Here is an 18854-nt window from a genome sequence, read left to right as displayed (position 1 = left end):
ACACGTGATTTCCCACAAATGTAATAACTATTATTTGCAGGGATTTGTTACATTTGCGGGGACGTAAAAATCTTTATTGTAATAACTTCCCACAGATGTAGGCTAATAAGACAATGAATAATGGTCGTTGTGGTGGTTTTGTGGCATATAAATAACTAGTTTAAACAGATTTAGTTCTTTGCATAAGCAAAATGCTTCTTGTTAATGAGGATCATCTCGCTCTCACCGCCAGTGCTGCGCATCACCACCTGAGTGAATATTGTCTCATCAAAATGAGTCAGAAGCTGCAGCAGCCTGTTCGTAGACGTGGTCTGACATGAAGAAAAATAATTTTGGGCCGTTTTGGGGTTTTATGTGTTTCAGAATTAATACAATCTCAGCTTTAGGTCCTAGTCAACATTCAAATGATAAGCTGTAGTTTAGTAAAGTTAGGTCGGAGGCGTTTTCCCACAAACACCTGTTAATTGACAGACTGAATAGAGTTTGTTGACAGAGGAGACAGTTTGTGGTTGACAGAGGGAGACAACTAGCTTGAAAAAAAATAATTATTTCAGTGAGGAAAACATTGCCGGTCATTTAAATCTAAATTTCCATTGGCAATACAAATCTGAAGAAATCTGGATGCCTTGCTCCTTTGTAAACCCAACACCTATCAGTCTATGGGCAAGAATCTAAAAGGTTCGCTTTATTGGCATGAATGCCACAACAATGATATTTCTAAAGCACCAAGAACCACAAAAAAGAGTACCTAGCACAGTATTGCTACTTGTGTGCTGTGTGAAGGATGGAAATCAGCACCAGCCACTGTGGCAGGTTCGCTCCAGTTAGATCTGATCCAATTAATCTTAATGATCTATAGTTAAGGCTTAACAGCGCGCTTTCCACGACCCTAGAGTTAGATCCGGTCAAATTATATGTTTCTGATTGGACCAAAGTGTCAGTTGGACTTCAGAAGGGCTGGAATTCAAACGATCATTTGGACCGCTAGATAATAAACTCTATATTCTCTCATGTAAATACCCAGTTTAGTGATGAATGCACACATTGCGTCATGATATTTAAAAAAAAACAAAAAAACAAAAAACGAAAAACAAATAAAACCAAAATGTACATTTTCACAAAATAAATTATACATTTATCAATATTCATATAATTGCATATATACATTGTATATTTACACAAGAATATAATACAGAAAAAATCAGAACACGAAAATTAATAATTAAAAGAAACGTATTTGATTATGAGGCAATTTATTTTAAAGGGGACATATTATGCAAAACCCACTTTTTCCTTGCTTTACTATGTATAATTGCATATCCGGAGTGCCTCCCGACCCCTTAAGAGTGATTTAGGACCTCTAGGTCAATGTTTTGTAAACAGGCGGAGTCAGGAAATGTGTCTCTAAGAGAGCCATTTGGATTTCATCCGCACACTTATGTAAGAGTGCGGGTGATTTGAATGCTCCAGCCCTCACGCTGGATATCTCCTCCCATATTACTCCGGCTACCTGAAGGAGGATCCCCCATTTTCTCGCTTCACTTGTATGCGACAGCCTGACCGCAACCATGTGCAACCCGAAAGCCAAGCACTCCTGCTCTGTCGTCGGATGCACGGACACTCATGTTTCCCTACATTGCCTTCCTACCAAAGAGGATATCAGAGCGAAGTGGCTAAATTTTATTTTTCAGGGAAACGTCCCAGCTTCACTGAGCAAAAGCGTTGTTGTCTGTGCCAATCACTTCACACCGGACTGTTTCAGCAACCAGGGTCAGTATCAGGCTGGACTGGCAACGAGATTGTTCCTCAAAGATGGATCAATACGCACTGTCCGTGTCAATGCCACAGAAGAAGAAACTGTAAGTATTTTTAAAAACGGTGTTGTTTGTGTTACTTTGGCTGTTTAGCACATAAGCTAACGCTAACGGGTGATGTAAATATGAGGCTGAGCTAACGTTACAACAGTGGGCTTACTGGTCTTAGGATGCACGGTAATGTTAATGTTGCCTAACCTTAATTTGTCATATCAGCACTCATGACAGTGAACTGAGAAATTGAATTGGGATATTGAGATTTGATCGCTTCTAACTGGCCGGTGATCCACTAAGATGTTGTCTGCGGACGACGAGCTAGCTAGCGCTACTCGGCCGTGAACAGCACTAGCTAGCCATCGTCATGTTCATGGCCGAACAGCGACTGCAGTCAAGCCACCCTCCACTCCAACATAAATTAAATCTGAAATAGAGGGAAATATTAGCAAAAATGACACATTTTAGAGGGCTTTAATTTTGATCAGTCTGACATGAAATGAGTCTGTGGAAACAGGCAATTTTCTTTAAAAGTAAATCTGAAATCAAAGGAATATATCATCAAAAGTCAGATTTTAGAGGGCTTTAATTTTGAAAATCCACATCAGATCCTCCTGGAATTATCTGAGTGCAACTCTGACAATGAGTTCTATCAGTCTGAAGTTAAATGAGTCTGTGGAAACAGGTAATTTTCTTTTAAAGTAAATCTGAGATAAAGGGAAATATTATCAACAATCTCAATTTTCAAAGTGCTTTAATTTTGAAAATCCACATCAGATCTTCCTGGAATTAATTGAGTGCAACCCTGACATTGAATACTATCAGTCTGAAGTGAAATGAGTCTGTGGAAATGGGTAGTTTTCTTTTAAAGTAAATCTGAAATCAAAGGAAAATATCATCACAAATCACATTTTAGAGGGCTTCTATTTTGAAAATCCATATCAGATCTTCCTGGAATTATCTGAGCGAGTCTCTGAGGTTGAGTTCTATCAGTCTGAAGTGAAATGAGTCTGTGGAAACTGGTAGTTTCCTCTTAATGTGGAAATATTGAAAATATTTGACTATTAAGTGGGCTTTTATTTTGAAATTCCTCATCAGAAACTCCAGCTATTGTGTTTATTTTTATGTTGGACTAATTGCACAAACAGATGAAATGTCATGACCCACATCTTCTACGGCTTCAGTGTGATAAGAATAAGGATGGTAATATGAATTGAATAATAAATAAATAAATAATCAATGAATTAATTCCTTAAATGCTCAATTAAGTAATTAACTAATCGTTTAACTAATTCATCAATCAATCGATTGTATGATTGATTGTATTTGTTTGAAATTGCAGACTGCCTTCATAAGTGTCTGCTTTTATTTTGAATTCTGTTCTGGCACGGCATTACCGTAATATCGTAATATACAGGCACTGCAAATTAAGTGGCAGCTAGGTTGACCGGGGATTTCGGAGTGGAGGGTGGCTTGACTGCAGTGAGAGGACGGTATGAAATGCTCTGTTATTCACGGCCAGTGAGCTACGTTACGTCAATTAGCATGTTGTGCTAAAGGCTAAAGGACAGTGTGTTAGATGCCCAGGAGCACCTTGGCAGTCGAACGACTTATTTTGTGTTGATATACACATATATACTACGTGTGTGGTGTTAGCTGCTGGTACGAGAGACCCGATCTGACAGTACCAAAAACTTTATCTGCAGTCAAGCAATCATTAGTTTGCTTTGGAGCCTGAGACAGGGGTTACCTGTCTGCTGTGCTATGATTAACATTAGTTATATGAAGGCATGGACACAATATGTATTGCTCACTTACTAAATCTAATGTGAAATGAGGAATTTGCATGGGTTTGCTCGGATTATGATTTGCCAGAATTTGCCTTATCAAATGGATTGTTTTAATCATCATTTCTGTCTACATAGCTTTGTTTTATGTAACATGAGAAACAGACACATAACATATTCCTTCCTTTTGTGTTTAGCCAAGCACATCTGTACAGCAGTCTGTAGTGCATCATGTTGCCTGCCAGACAGACCAACCAGTGAAATGCACGGTTGGCACACAGCTTTCCATGAGAACTTTCCGGCCTCACTTCAGAAGCACAGGTTTGTTGAACGAAAGCATATGATGTAATGTTAGTCACTATGTTACTCTAATATGTAATTTTGTTTTACTCTGTTATGAATATGGATTGGTGGACAGCTGATTTTAGTTTAGTGTGTATACTATGATTTTTAAAGTACTGTTTTTCCACCCAAGACTCTACCTGACTGCCCTGCATTACAATGAAAATACTGACTGACCACAGGCAACATCTACAGGTGGAGAGCTGCTGTACAGTCAACCTCCCCAAATCTAACCATGGAGAATGAACTGCAAAGCCTGTGAAAGCAGAGCCAACATTCCGTAAGTTTTACAATCTTTTATTTGAACCCCATGAATGAAAAATAAAGATGGACACACAGGCAATAACACAAATGTTTGAAAATAAACCCAAATAAAATCTGAATTATTTTTTTGATGGTTTTCAAAATAATAAATAAGGAGAACATATAAATTAGGAGAAATACGAAGAGACACTTGACAACACTGCAGCACAAGGCCTTTTGGTTCTAGTGCATTTTCTTGTAAACATTAATTTTTGTTTATTGCACTGCAGACTACATTGATGCACTGTTGGACCTGATCTTCGAGAAGATTTTCCAGGACCCTGGCCCACATGTGAACGAGGTGCTGAAACTTACAATCCCTGAAGACCTCTCGGCTCATTATGAAAGACCCAACAAGCTGGACGTTATAGCCAGTTACGTGCCAAGGTTCAATCAAGGACAGGACTGAACCTAACATACTGTGCTTCAGCGTCGGGGAAATCTGCATGAATCCTCAGCACCGGCAGGCAGCACAGCTCTCACTCTTCGCCCCAGAAAGCACCAGCACCAGCTTACAAAGCTTCTGTAGGCTAGGTATCTATATTGGCTGGACACAATTCAGTAGAAAGTCAGCACTGAATGTTCACATCCATGGCAACTGGCAAGTTTAACTGTTTCACTTTAGATATTTATTTTGTATGTCTACAATTGTTTCTTGCAATAAAACATCTCTCCCAACTGTTCTGTGTGTTTTCATTGTTTGATATGTAGTTTTCATGTTACCAAGTAAAAGATAGTAAAGATAAACTATAAGCAATGTAAGACAGAGGAAGCAGTTATGTACTTCATAACACTTTTGCAATAAATTAATAATATTTATGGGACTAAAAAGCTTACTACAGTATTCTCAGACGTAAAGGTCCGTAGTCTGCCCGATAAATGTTCAGTGCATTCTTCAGTGAAAACACATTCAGGCAGACAGGCTCTAGGCCAGGATGGTCCAGCATGCATGATGGCTGCTCAGGAAGCTGCTGTAACTTAGTCGTCGTGTAACCTAGAAGTTATGAAAGGTAACTGAGTGACAATGGATTAAAGAAAAGAGACTGCAAAATAACAACCTTGTTTGCCCAGTGTTCACACTTACCTGTGGTATTTCCATACAGCAGATATTCTCGGGATCTGTAGGCACTTGTTCACAACTGCCACAGGAACACCTGTTTTTAAGCAGAATTTATGTCATTCATTGGAAATACATAGCCAATCAATCACATTGCGTTGTTTCTTTTGTAATATTTAAAGTTTATAAACTGTTGGAACTGGTTCAAAAACAATAGTGCTGGTAGAGAGGTGACGGGAGGCAACTGTGGCTTATTGAAAACTACAGTTGTTGGACATTGCTAGTGTAGTGGCAAATACAAACAGGGTCATGATCATGCATATAAATTGATTTGAGAATACACCTTGCAGTTCTGTATTAACAGGGAATTTGAGCCTGATGAAAGACCAAGGTTTGATGCGTCCTGTATAATAAAAGCTGGAGTGGGGGAGCAGCAGGTGCAGCTACAGCTCACCCAAGGTCACAGATAGGGGCCTGGGTGAGACACTTTGTAAGCCTTAAGGAAGTCAGACAAAAATGAGAATAGTAAGATGACAGTCTCGCGTGATCATGACGAGGGGGGTGGTCCAGGAGGGCACTGGTGACCTTGACCTCAAGTATAAAAGAGGGTGATCGGGGGAGATTTCTCAGTTGCCCCGGGGTACCTCATGGATTTATAACTCTTCTCTTGGAATAAACACCTTTTTGGACTGAAGACTTGCTGCCTCGCCTCTGTTTTGGACTTAGTCTCTGAGCGGTCTTGTCTCAAATTTGGACTTAGTCTCTGAGCTGTTTTGCCTCTGGTTTTGGACTTAGTCTCAGAGCCGTTTCTCCTCAGATTTGGACTTTAACTTTTGAGCGGAGTCACAGAGTCAGATAGTGGAATAATTGGACGGATAAGGAAGGTAGTCTCCCACTACATTTTGGCGAGCCTAGCCGCGGAGGAGCGGCCCGGTACACAGCCTGCGGCGGCGGACCGGGAGGGACGGGACGGCGGATCTCAGGCGCGCCCCACATACACCATTAAGGGATATATTTATATCTTTTCTTCATTTACGAGTGATACCGTCTACTCCTTCCCAGCCCCAAGTCTCAGGTATTGTTCTAAAAACCTCTCCAAAAGAACCTAAGACTGAGAATTATGAAAAATAAAAATTAAATTAAGGTAAATTTAATTAAATTATTATTGTAAATTTTCCTTTATAAAAATTAATAAGTAATTTTAAGTATTGTTATTATTATTAGTTTTGGTTGTATAAAAAAATAAAAAAGTAATAACCTGAATTGAAGTATTTAAGAGGCATGGCAGCGGCCTTCAGGCCAAAATTGTGAGTATGTGTGATTGATAATTATATATGTATGTTTCATGTATGTTTATGTAAAAGTATGATTTAGTCAAGTCAGTTCATGTGCGCAGCGAATTATGTCTGATAAATAATGTTCATGCATAGCTTGCCCTAACCACCTTTTAATGATAAAACAAAGTATGTATGAAGAGGGATGGATAAATGTGAGAGAATGCTTTTTAACATGTTAATTTGCATGTGGATCTGTATGTGTCTGAGTCTTGGAAGTGGAATGGTGTGGTATGTTGTAAAATATGTGGCAGTACTGAGAATAATGGCACAAGGAAACTGCACTAAGCTGTTATCTGTTGAAACAAATAGCTCGAGCTGTGAAGAGTGAGGACACGGGACAGATCAGTTGAGTATAAAATGCGTGTTGATGTCAGAACAAGTTGTTATTGTTGTCTAAGTGTCTCATCAGCTGTTATTATTGTGTAAAAAATCCGGAGAAGTTGTTGTAAATCGTTATTGTGGTTTTGAATAGGAGCTTGTTGCGACCTAGTAGAGGGTCGAAGAAACTAAGTCTTATCAGTTGTTATTGTTTAAAAATATGAAGAAATATAAATTGTCACTGTGGTTTGAGACTCTAGTAAGAGGTTGTAGCGGCCCGTGAAGAGGGTCGAAAGAATTACAAGTCTAATCTGTAGTTGTTGTTGTTGTTGGAAGTCGTTAAATAAGGTGTTGTTGTGTTGTGAGATTTGAACAAAGAGCTCATTCGACCCGGGTGAAGGGTCAAGAGAACTGGCGGTCTTACGAATAATCATTGTGCCCTCTCAGGAATGATTTAGACGCGCAAGAAGTTCTGTTTGGCGGGGAAGCCAAAATCGCTGTGCCCTCTCTGGAGCGATAAAGAGATAAAGCGGATCCAAGAACAGCGCCTATGAAAGAGGGCTGTTATAGTGAAACAGCTGTAGAGTAGAAGAGAAGAAAATAATATAAGGCCTTTGTAAATATATGTACATAAAGTGTGAAAATTGAAATATGCATGAATATATGTCTTAAAATAAAAGAGGATTAAGAGTACTGTGTAAAATATAAAGAGAACAATTGAGGCAGGACAAATTAAAAGAAATAGATAATTGTAGTAGAAGAAATTGTTTTTTGACAAAAATATGTAAGTAAACAGTGGAATTGTTTAAGAGAAAAAGAGAATAATAATTGAATGTCCAGAAGAGCAGTCTAATCCAAAAAGATAACGGCTGCAAGGAAGAAAGAATAGAAGATAAAACTAGCGCAGCGCCAGCTGTGCCAGTTAGTATCTAACAAAATGGGCATAACGCACAGTAAGCAGCAGACAGGACTGACACCCGTTGCATGAAGATTTGTCACAGAGTATCCCCTGGAGCCAATAAGTAGCCGTTAACCGGGACCTTTGACCTGAATTATTGTGACTGAATAGAGGCTGAATTACAGAGAAAAGACCTAAAGAATGATGATAATAAATGATAATGATAAGTAGAAGGAAACATGACAATTTCCACTGTGAGAAGTAGACGGGAGAATAGTGGGAAAAATTACAGTAGAGGTGAGAGAGAGAGGGCCAGAAGCAGAACACACACATACAATCAAAAATAGATCAGGGGAGACCTTGAAAACCAGCCAGCGCCCAGCACAGAAAACAATGAGACACTGTCAGGGCAGCTGCAATTTAGACTTCAGCCAAACCTTCTGCATTTAGCAGAGAACTTAGACTTGGAGTAGAGAGCAAGCATTAAAATCGATGCTGTGACAAATAAGTAATAAATAATAATAATAATATAGGCGGCAGGTAGAGCAGGTAGGCTCGTCATCGGAACAAGATACTGAACCCCAAATTTCTCCTGATGTGCAGTTGGCACCTTGCGTGGCAGCCTCTGCCATCAGTGAGGGCCCTGCGCTGAGCTGATGACTCGTCCAGGGAGTGCCCTGCCTTCACCCAGACAGATAACTGCGACTGGCTCCAGTAACAAACCCTGCGACCCCATAAAAGGGATGAAGTGGTGACGGACAACAATAATGATGCTAATAATAATAGTAATAATAATATTTAATAAACAATAAGAAAATAGTAAATAATAACAGAATAGTAAATAATAGAAGAATAGTAAGTAATAAGAGAAGTGTAATTAAAATAACTGATAATTATAGGCAAATTAAAGTAATATGATATGATAATAAATTGAATGATGAGGATAAAGTGGTGGGTGATAACACAGATACAAGCATAAAAATGAAAATAAAATAATTACTGATGACTATTGCGCCACTAAACGGGACATGGAAAATCAAGGTGTCGGAACGCATTTTTGGCTTGAACAAACATATTTTGATGATGAGGAAATTGGACATTGGAAACTGAGCAAGAAATCAGTCAAACATTATGGCATTTGACGAAAGTTGGTAATACAGACTCTTCCGGTTTGTAATCAATGTGCTGTAAAGAATATGATCAGGATGTGAGAGGAGGAGGAGAGACTCCCATTTGGAGTGTCAGAAAGTCATATAAGAGGCAATTATCTCTACATGAGGGGTTATCGTTTTGAGAGGGAGTAAGATATGAAGTGCCGTGAAAGTATGTGACCTCCACTCTGTTGTATTTAAGTCAGTAACATTTGGAAGACTGGAGAGAACAGTCTGGACCTTCCCTACATGCAGCATGCATTAAAGAGATCTGATTCATCACACTGAGTCTAACATTCTTAAGATATAAGATAATCCTTATAGGTGAGTAAGAAATTGAAAGGAAGTGACTTATGCAAACCTGATAAAGGGTAATACAATGAAAATAATAGCATATAATAGGAAGAAAATATAATATGATACAATATGAGATACTGTAATAATGATATGATACAGTACAGTATTACATGAGGCCCCACTACAATAAAATGGGTGTATGAGTGAAAATAAATATATGAAATAAGTATAAAGAATAAACTTTGTGGTGACATTCAGTGACTAGTATACAGCCTGTATACTACAGGGGTGCGTTGCTCGGAACGAATGTGTCATACAAACCAAAAAGTTACCCAAAGTTAGTGTGTGGTTGATGAGATCCATCCATACACTGTATGGGAAGAGCAGAATGATTGTGAAATTTGTTTGAATGATAAGTCCATTGAAAGTTTAAGCACATCTGTCCCAGTGAGTCAGCTGAAAACATAAGGAACAAAACCGGAAATTTATAAGCTCTATCTGACCCTCTTACAGGCTCTGCTGAAATAATGGCAGACAAATGGGGAAATAATGTGGTTAAAAATGTTCAACTTTGGCACTGTGTCACCCATGGGGTGCTTCCAGTAAAAGGCACATTAAGCACAGAATGTTTAAGATAGTGTAAAATATGTTAAAAGAAAAGGTAACAGGAAAGCAGGAAAGAAAAAAAGGTAGACTGACAAGTTTTTAAAATCAGTAGTGGGACTGAAACGGTAATGGGAAAATAGAGTTTGAGTAACATAAAGAAGAAACAATGTAGGGCCAGAATTAGGAATTGACCTCCTCCATGCTGTCTCCACACCTACAACCCTCCTTTAAACAATACCTTCTCCACACAAGGTCAGGCATCCCAGGATGACTCTGTGAAGGAGGGAGGAGGATAACCAGTACACCCTGTCTTTTCAGCCCTCTTTCTCTCTTCTAAAATGAGTCACAAATTAACCTTGCTTCTCCAAAAAAGCCTTTTTCTCCACCAGCCAGCTTCTACTGACTACTGACTGCGGAGTCGAGATCACTGAGGGGATGATGTTCCCCGACCCCGTGCTGAGGCAAACAAGGAAGCAGACTGTCATTGAGATCCAGAAGTGTTTTATACACAGGCCATGTCAGCCAAACAAATTGAAGGAGGCTACAGAGGTATCACCTGACACAAAGACTGGAGTCGGGTGGGCCACAGAGTCCTGGACAAAGATGGCAGGCACTGCACAACAGCCAGAGGAAAAGGAGACTGGGCCCGTATCAAATTATCAAGGAAAGTGCAACAGCACTGACCAGATAAGCTATGCTGCAGAAGTAAGGTTATGGGAACCCCGAGCTTAATCATCAAGAAGGGAGAGATCCAGAGGAATCCTGACCACATGCACCAGCTAAAGGTGTCTGTTCATTTCCCAGGATTCACCTTGACACAGCCAAAGGAGACAGCAGAGGTCAGAGGTCTGAACTTTGAGCAGCACATACACAAGACACACACACACACACACACACACACACACACACACACACACACACACACACACACACAGAGGGAAACACTGATTGAATGTTAAAGTCTAAGCTTTGCTTTCTGGCAGTATTTGATAGCTTTAGGGCTCTAAGCAAGTTTGATTTTTAGAAATATAAAAGATGCACATTCTGTTGTTATCCTGTTGTTGACTGTTAGACTAGGTTAAAGAAAATATCCACTCAGCCCTAGGGCTGTCAAGGTCATTGCTCATTCATCAGGGTGCCATTGTTGACTCTCTCATTTCACCATGTACCTCCCCCATCTTGCCCGAAAAAGAAACCAAAAAAAAAAAAAAAAGGGGGGGGGAGAGATTTTTAAAATACTTTAGGGTCATAAATTAAGATGCTGTAATGACTGTGGGTTTTCAGTTACTGATTTAACAAATGCATATTCTAGCATTCCTGTTTATCCTGACTCACAGTTCAAGGTTGCTTTCACTATCAATGGTAAACTTTGTTCATGGATTTGGATGCCATAGTTTTCTTCTCCAGTCCAACTTTGTTCCAAAACCGCAAATGAAAACAAATGATTGCCTTATTGGATTTAGCAGGCTATTGTTGTCCATAGATTGAGCTTTTTCTCATTCATTTTTTTTTATTCTTTTAGGCCTCCCAGACCATAGACGTCCCTTAAAGAAAAAAAATCATGAAAATAAGACATTTCTGAAATGAGGTGTTTATTTAAAAAAAAAAGAAAAAAAAAAAGAGTAGTCCCACGGTGACGAAAAGTGATTAATAGATCATTATTTTTAACTTTACGTAACTTTAACGTTATGACCATATCTGATATAATTATGTGTCCTCTAACTGTTTGTGTTCTGCATGCTGTTTCATTTAACCTCAGAAAACCAAAAAGAACAGATAATTAAATATGTTGCAGATAGGGCGCAGTTTGCCTGTCGAATTTTGATGCAAGACGCTCCAACTGGTAAGCAACCTTTAGCATACTATAGCACCAAGTTAGATAACTCTGAGGCTGGTCTGCATCCCAGTTGTCAGGGACTTGCAGCAGCAGCTTTTGCTTTGAGAGAGCCTCAACAGGAACCATAGGACACCCAACAATACTGTATACATCTCACCAGATACATGCCAACCTCACCAGTCCAAGGTTTGTGCTTACACAAGCTAGGTTATGAAGTTGTGCTCTCAGCAACAACTGAACATCCAACGCTGCAATACAGTTAATCCTGCAACATGGATGATGATACCCATAGATAGAATGCAACATGACTGCCTTCAAGCCACAAATGTGTTTCTGAGACCACGTGAAGATATGCATAATCAGCCAATAACAACATATCTCTCTCTCTTTGTAGATGGATCCTGCTTCAGAGACGTGACAAGCAACAACACAGGTTAAGAAATTGTACAGTTGCTGCCAGATGATATATTTACCACAGTCCAAACAATCTATCTTGCCCAACCATGCTCAGCACAGCTTGCAGAAATTAAAGCTTTTAACTGCCGCAAAGCAAATTATCAGAAGGCAAGCGGTTAAATGTATACTCACAGTGGGCTATGCATACGCAGTGTGTCATATATATGGAAATATCTGGAAACAGAGAGGTTTTCTCAGAGCGGAATGGCACACCAGTAATGCATGGAGCAGCCATCTTAACACTAATTCAAGCATTCATCTATCAAGTGTATCAGCTATTATCAAGTGTGCTGCTCACCAAAAAAGCAGTTCCCTAATAGCCAAACGCAATAGCCTGGCTGACGAGGCCACTAAACAAGCTGAAACCGGTACATGTGTTGGACGGTTGAAGGCAGCCGAAAACTGTGAACCACTCACCACTTTACCATCCTTAATAGCAGCCCAGAAGGAGGCTGACATACGTACAGTTAGTGTGGTTAAAACGTGGTGATATTAAAACCACTCAAGAAGACCACCAGAAAGGTTTATGGTGTAAGCACAGTAGATAAAACTTTAGCAGAATGTTTGTGCAAACAATACTCTGAGGAAAGCCTTTCCTGCTGCAAAATTATACAAATTATACAAATGTGTTTGCCAGAGTGCATGAATTCTGATAACGAGTCATCTTTTGATAGAGATAAAGATTAAACTAGGAGTTTGAGACCATGGACTTCTGAAAATAAAGACAGTTCAGGCTAAAAAGGGCAGAGACTATCCAGGGTGGAAAAAAAAAAAAAAAGAGCACTCTTCAATTTGGGCTAAGAGAAAAGAAAAGGGTATTTGTAGGACAGAGAAATGCAGGTTAAAATACAGCCTTAAGTCCATGGACGGCAAACATCGGATAAATAATCAAAAAGCAAGGTAAATTAAAGTCTAAATTAAAGGAAATGTGAGAATAATGCATGCGAGAACCAAAACTGAAAAAAACACACACAAAAAAAAAAAACAATCTGAACTGAAAATAAACAACGATAATAGTTGTTAACAAAAATCGAAGACCAACAAAAAAGTTTCAGTTAAACCAACAATAAATGTTCGAACATTCTTATGGGGGTTTAATAAAGTAAAAAAGTAGTGTATGAGGTTGTTGACTGTGTGTTGTCAACTACCTGTGTCTTGAGTGTGTGTTGAAGAATCTACTGGAAAAATTAGTGTTTCCTAAAATAAATTGTGCTATTTTGCAGTGTTGTGTGATTTGGTGCTGATGTAACTGTCAGACATTGGAGACATTTTTGCTGTTCTAAAGAGCTTTGTATTACTGTTAATAAGTGGTTAAGTGTGTTGCAGTACTCAAACGATGTGAAGGTTATTAGACAAACTTGATAGTTCTGGTCTAAAATGTGTGTGCTAATAGATATATTAGTATTGAATGTGATTTATGAGATGGTTGTTCTTGTGTGTTGTTTTTGACTTATGAATACTATTCGTGCAGGCTAAGAGTTTATAAATGCATGTGTAAAGTGTCGTTGAGATAAGGAATCCAAGTGACGGTCGGTTGAGGTTACAGCCGAGGAGACACATCCCCGGGCAGGTTTTATATTGTTTTAAGAGCGGGTTCCTATCTCGCTGATGGCTGAGGGAGTTGTGTGCTGAAAAGTTGTGTTTCAAACTGCAGCTCCATTGCTCCTCCCCTGGTGTGTGTGAGAGGGGGGATGCTAGCGCCCCCCGCTCTACTGCACGTCCGGTGTGACGTAATCACCCTCCCTTTCTCTCCTCGCTGTCGACTGGGTCCAAGCTCAGTGAACTTTTCCTTTTTTAGTACATCAAGGTTTTGTTGTGTATTTTTTTGTTGTTGTTGTTTTTCAAGCTCCTTTCAGCATGCTGTCTCATTAGTGGTTGTTGTCTGAAGTGAATACCTATATGCAAGTGATATATACAATTTACGACGATTACATATAAGCTGCTATTTCAAATATTATAACCAATTGTGTTGCAAATACAGTTTAAGCCAGTTTATATTCAAGTAAACGCTATGATCTGTTCTTTGGAGTTACAGGGTGTGAGCTGAAGAAGGCTGTTGTTAATCAAGTAGCATTTGACCAACCTACTCTATTGCCCAAATGGTGTGTTCATAACAAAGAAATTCAAAGCTAATATTAGAACTGAAATATTAGAAATGATATATAATGATGTTGAAAATACTGAGATCCTTTACAAAAAAGCATATATATAAAGTGTCTGTGTTGATTGCATCATGATTTTCACATCAAAGTTCACATACCTGTTACAGAAGAAGTAAAATCATCATTTTAACTACAGAAACATCAAGCATCTAATAAAAACATACATATAACATGTCCACAGTCACAAGGTTCAGTAGAACATGCCAGTGGTATATCAAAAACTAAAATAGCCAAAATCATGGCTGATGGTAATGGTAAACTCACCTGAGAAGATGCTTTGCCATTAGCACTAATGTCTATGCACTCACAAACTAACAGACTAACCCATCTAACCCTGCATGAAATGCTCACTGGATGCCCAATGCCACTGCCACAGTGCAGGGGCCCTATAGAGGGACCGCTTCAGCAGCACTATTTATGGGGTTTAACTCAAATCTACAGATGTGTCCTCCAACAGGTGAAAGACTGATAGTAGTGTCGGAGAGGCTGCCGAGGATGATGCCACCAGCACAACCACGGGCAGTGACACCCTGGAAAGCGCACGTGCAGGACCGTCCGGCCTGCAAGATATACACCACCCGTCCACGCCTGAATTCTGGCCAGAGTCAGAGCGTTCTCTGACTCAGATTAATTTGTTTGTTTTCTTTCTTTTTGTGCTAACCCTTTCAGGTTTCGCAAGGGGGGAGGTAGAAAGAGAAGTCCTAATGACATGTGCCACTATTAACACACCACATGTTAACTGTGCACTTACCATGGTCACCTTAGCCACAATTACAAGGGCATAGTGAAAATGGGAGAACTACTACATCTTCTGTATGTAAAAGCTGACACATATGGTTGTTCACTAACCACCGATGGCACAATAGCTAACGCTCCAGGTTAACATTGGGTGGGACTACCCCGCACCACTGACTGTCAAGAGAATGGATGGTGACATTACAGGTAATACGCACAAACACGTCATGTTAGGACACAGAAACAATCAGAAAATGAAACTTTTAGAAGCCAGTAGATGGATTCGGCTAAAGAGTAACTGAGAAAAAAGAGATTTGGCCAAACTAAGAAGCACAGAAAAAGACCAATAAGAGTGTATTGTACGTTACAAACGTCAAAAGAATACCACTGCCAGGAAGTCACAGAGGTGACTGTTCGGATATAACTGAATGTCTTGCTTGTTGTGCAGTGCACATGGCAGTGAAATTGGATAGATGGAGTTCCAACTCTCAAATATGCCAATGAAAAATTAAAAACAATGACAGCTATGTAAACTTGATAAACTAATCTTCCTTTTCTGTGTAGCACGAGGACGAGTTGGTGTATGTAACCTGGAGAAACACAACCAACCTGACGTGGTGAGACTAATGAAGTGCAGCAATGAGACCTGGTATCCGGCCACCAATGGGGGCAATGCTACCACCATAAAAATGTGTGAATCCAGCCCTTCAACAATTAGCCCAACCACAACTACAGGATGAGCTCTCCGTGGATAATCAGCTAGGAAGACAACATCATGGATAGAGGTCAAAATGTAATTTAGATAAATGTGCCAGCAAGGCTGTGAGCCTGGCTAAGGTTGCTGTCCACTCCTGCAGAGGAACAATCCAAATGGATACAACAGAGCAGAGGTATCTGTCAGTGCCTGCACCCTCCAGGAAGAAGGGTGAGCTATCAACACAGAGACTACTGTACAAGGAGAGAGACAGGCTGACAGGTTTATAAATTATGTTCCGACAATTGTACGACGATCCCTTGTATTCAACATAGTTATGTAGAGTCAAATGTTGTAAATGTGTTGATGAAGAAAAGCGGGCACTCATTTGTGAAGGTCACGTCAGAAAGCTGAGTGCCATAAAAAGCACAAGAAATGTATTAAACCAGTGTGGTTTACAGGAAACCAGTAAGTTCATAGGGACTCTGGTGTAATGTTGGCCTTAGGGCCGCCACACTAACCAAGGCAACACCACGGGTAATATGTCACCAAGGCTAACAAATAACCCAAGCGTGTCATTTAAGTCCAGGTGCTAAGATTGGATAGAGCTCTTACCTGTCTTTATGTAATTGGATCATTGGAAAAATACCAGAAGAAATTTTTTTTACAAAAACAAAAGGTGGTATGAGAGTTTTACGTCAATGATCTAATAATTACTGATCTAATGTTTGCTGAACTGACCAAAGAGGGATCATCTTTACAAAGTGTGTCTAGATAATATTCTAATTCTAAAGGGTTTAAGAATTTGTCTATGTAATCTTGTGCTTTTCTGAAAAAAAAAAAAAAAAAAAAATCTTAAACCTATGATATATTCACATGAGCACGAGTTACCTAGTTATGCATGCTTAAAAACAAACCTTGAGGTGTTGAATGGTGTAATTCATCAAGAGTTTGATTCACGTGTGTCACAGTCACGAGTGCCTTCAAAGAGTTAACCACAATGTGTGATTTAATGCTGTATGTACACATATTATGTTTGCACCAACAGAACAGGTCAGTTGGTGGGCCACATGGTGGGGCATTTTACCTCTCATAAACAGCTAATTGGAGAGGATGTTTCCCCTGTCATGTTGCCAGGTCAGAATAGAAACCTGTCAATGAATATCACTGGGTCATCTGTTTGAGGGCTGGTCCAGAAGATGGCTCAGGGAGAGCTCTCAACTATCGTCTTGATAGTTGAAGCACTTCCCTGTGGGTTGATACTCATTATCAGTCTCGTAGGATGGGGTTGCATTTACGCTGTTTGAAACTGTATATTGTGTTTTATTTACAGTATACTCATGCTGTTGTTTCTGTTTTGATGATAAGACAACTGTACTCCCTGATGTTCAAGTTTGAAGTGTTGGTCCTTTTTAGAAGGACCAAAGGGGGGACTGTAGTGGCAAATACAAACAGGGTCATGATCATGCATATAAATTGATTTGAGAATACACCTTGCAGTTCTGTATTAACAGGGAATTTGAGCCTGATGAAAGACCAAGGTTTGATGCGTCCTGTATAATAAAAGCTGGAGTGGGGGAGCAGCAGGTGCAGCTACAGCTCACCCAAGGTCACAGATAGGGGCCTGGGTGAGACACTTTGTAAGCCTTAAGGAAGTCAGACAAAAATGAGAATAGTAAGATGACAGTCTCGCGTGATCATGACGAGGGGGGTGGTCCAGGAGGGCACTGGTGACCTTGACCTCAAGTATAAAAGAGGGTGATCGGGGGAGATTTCTCAGTTGCCCCGGGGTACCTCATGGATTTATAACTCTTCTCTTGGAATAAACACCTTTTTGGACTGAAGACTTGCTGCCTCGCCTCTGTTTTGGACTTAGTCTCTGAGCGGTCTTGTCTCAAATTTGGACTTAGTCTCTGAGCTGTTTTGCCTCTGGTTTTGGACTTAGTCTCAGAGCCGTTTCTCCTCAGATTTGGACTTTAACTTTTGAGCGGAGTCACAGAGTCAGATAGTGGAATAATTGGACGGATAAGGAAGGTAGTCTCCCACTACACTAGCTAATTACAGGTCGTCCCTGCAAATAAGAGCAGGTTCTCAATTGACTTACCTGGCCACATAAAGGTAAATAATAATACGGGGTTACGCTTTTCTCTTGTAACGGCAATTGCTAAATTGCATCTGCGTTACTGCAACTGCAGAGCAGTAAACGCCAGTCGAGGTTTGGCTAAGCTTTGTTACGTAAACACTTGAGGCAGGAGAGTGGGGTTGTGATCTGTAACAGCGCGGGGCAGACGGCTACTAAGCCCGTAAAACTTTTGTTTGTCTGTGCAGTAACAAGTAACAAGTAATGTCGAGGTAAAAAAAAAAAAGAAAAGTAAACTACTAACCACTGAGAAACATCCATGTTCATTCTTGGCTGCTGAACTTCTTCTGGAGCCTCTTGTTGTTCTGGGTCGGACTCCGGCTCGAACATGTACAGTTGCACCACAGTTTGTTGTCCGGTGGCCATTTCTTCCGGTAACTCAGCCATTGCCATGGTCACACAATGCCGCCCTCACGTCTTCCACAGGCAGGGAGAGGTGGGCGGCGCAAATACATCTTTGGGCGGTGCACGTAGTAGCTCATTAGCATTTAAAGGGAGAGGCACTGAAACCGGCCGCCTGGAGCAGAGCTGTGAAACTGGTGTTTCAAGAACCTTGCTGTGCTCAATCCTGAAGCTTTTTCGACCAAAGCATATTACTAACATTCCATTTAGACATCAGGGAACCGTGTCAGGAAGCAGAAATGAGCATAGTATGTCACCTTTAATACTTAATGTTTTATATTGAAAAAAATAATAATCAAAAAAGCTGGAAATAAACTGCTCTAATAAAAAAACATAATAATAATAATGATAATAAGGTCGCTGGTTCAAATTCCGGATCCAGGCAGGGCTGAGCTGCATGTCGAAGTGTCCTTGAGCGAGATACTGAGCCCCACATTGCTCATCAGTGAGGCCCTGCGATGAGCTGGTGACTTGTCCAGGGAGCACCCTGCCCTCGCCCAGAGAAAAGGCTGGGATTGGCTCCA

At 40.1% G+C, this 18854-nt stretch overlaps 2 long non-coding RNA genes across 3 annotated transcripts; both read left to right on the top strand.

Annotated features, from left to right (window-relative positions):
* The first annotated feature begins 1518 nt into the window (after positions 1–1518).
* Positions 1519–4828, top strand: LOC119015895. Of its 2 annotated transcripts, XR_005073622.1 has the most exons (4): positions 1519–1859; positions 3793–3916; positions 4071–4217; positions 4471–4828. It is a non-coding gene; the product is annotated as an uncharacterized LOC119015895 (long non-coding RNA). The 2 variants fall into 2 exon arrangements; XR_005073621.1 differs by lacking the exon at positions 1519–1859 and having other exon boundaries at positions 3585–3916.
* Positions 4829–6394: 1566 nt separating this feature from the next.
* LOC119015893 lies at positions 6395–16641 on the top strand. The gene is made up of 2 exons (XR_005073620.1): positions 6395–10743; positions 12136–16641. It is a non-coding gene; the product is annotated as an uncharacterized LOC119015893 (long non-coding RNA).
* The last annotated feature ends 2213 nt before the right edge of the window (positions 16642–18854 follow it).

Source organism: Acanthopagrus latus, unplaced genomic scaffold (genome assembly GCF_904848185.1).
Source record: "Acanthopagrus latus isolate v.2019 unplaced genomic scaffold, fAcaLat1.1, whole genome shotgun sequence".
In the NCBI taxonomy this organism is placed as follows: Eukaryota; Metazoa; Chordata; class Actinopteri; order Spariformes; family Sparidae; genus Acanthopagrus; species Acanthopagrus latus.
This window is presented reverse-complemented; position numbering and strand designations above follow the sequence as displayed.